The 298-nt window shown below is 28.9% G+C and overlaps 1 protein-coding gene across 1 annotated transcript in view; it reads left to right on the forward strand.

Moving 5' to 3' along the window:
* pard6a (par-6 family cell polarity regulator alpha) overlaps window positions 1–298 on the forward strand; it is a 26,061-nt gene that overhangs the window by 20,118 nt on the left and 5,645 nt on the right. The gene's annotated exons all lie outside the window — the stretch shown is intronic.

Below are 298 nucleotides of genomic sequence, written 5' to 3' on the forward strand. Positions count from 1 at the left end.
ATATATTACTTGTCTTCAATGTCTCTAAACATTAATGGCATACATAAGATCTCCATATTTTTAATTATCCTCTGTAATTAATGACAGAAGTGCGTTTTAAGAGAATATTCTTAAAGGTTACCTGTTCATGAAGATGATTTTAGAACACATGCAATAATATTATATTTTATTCTTTTATGTTGAGAGTATGAAGAATTGCAGGAACGCTGACTGTTTTCGGTTTGGAAAATTACATTGAGGGCAATTTCTTTTTTTTTTCGTTCAAATTTTTTCATTCAGTAAATGGTAAATGGACCTG

Source organism: Morone saxatilis, unplaced genomic scaffold (assembly GCF_004916995.1).
Source record: "Morone saxatilis isolate NCDOM2014 unplaced genomic scaffold, NCSU_SB_2.0 Contig2, whole genome shotgun sequence".
Classification (NCBI taxonomy): Eukaryota; Metazoa; Chordata; class Actinopteri; family Moronidae; genus Morone; species Morone saxatilis.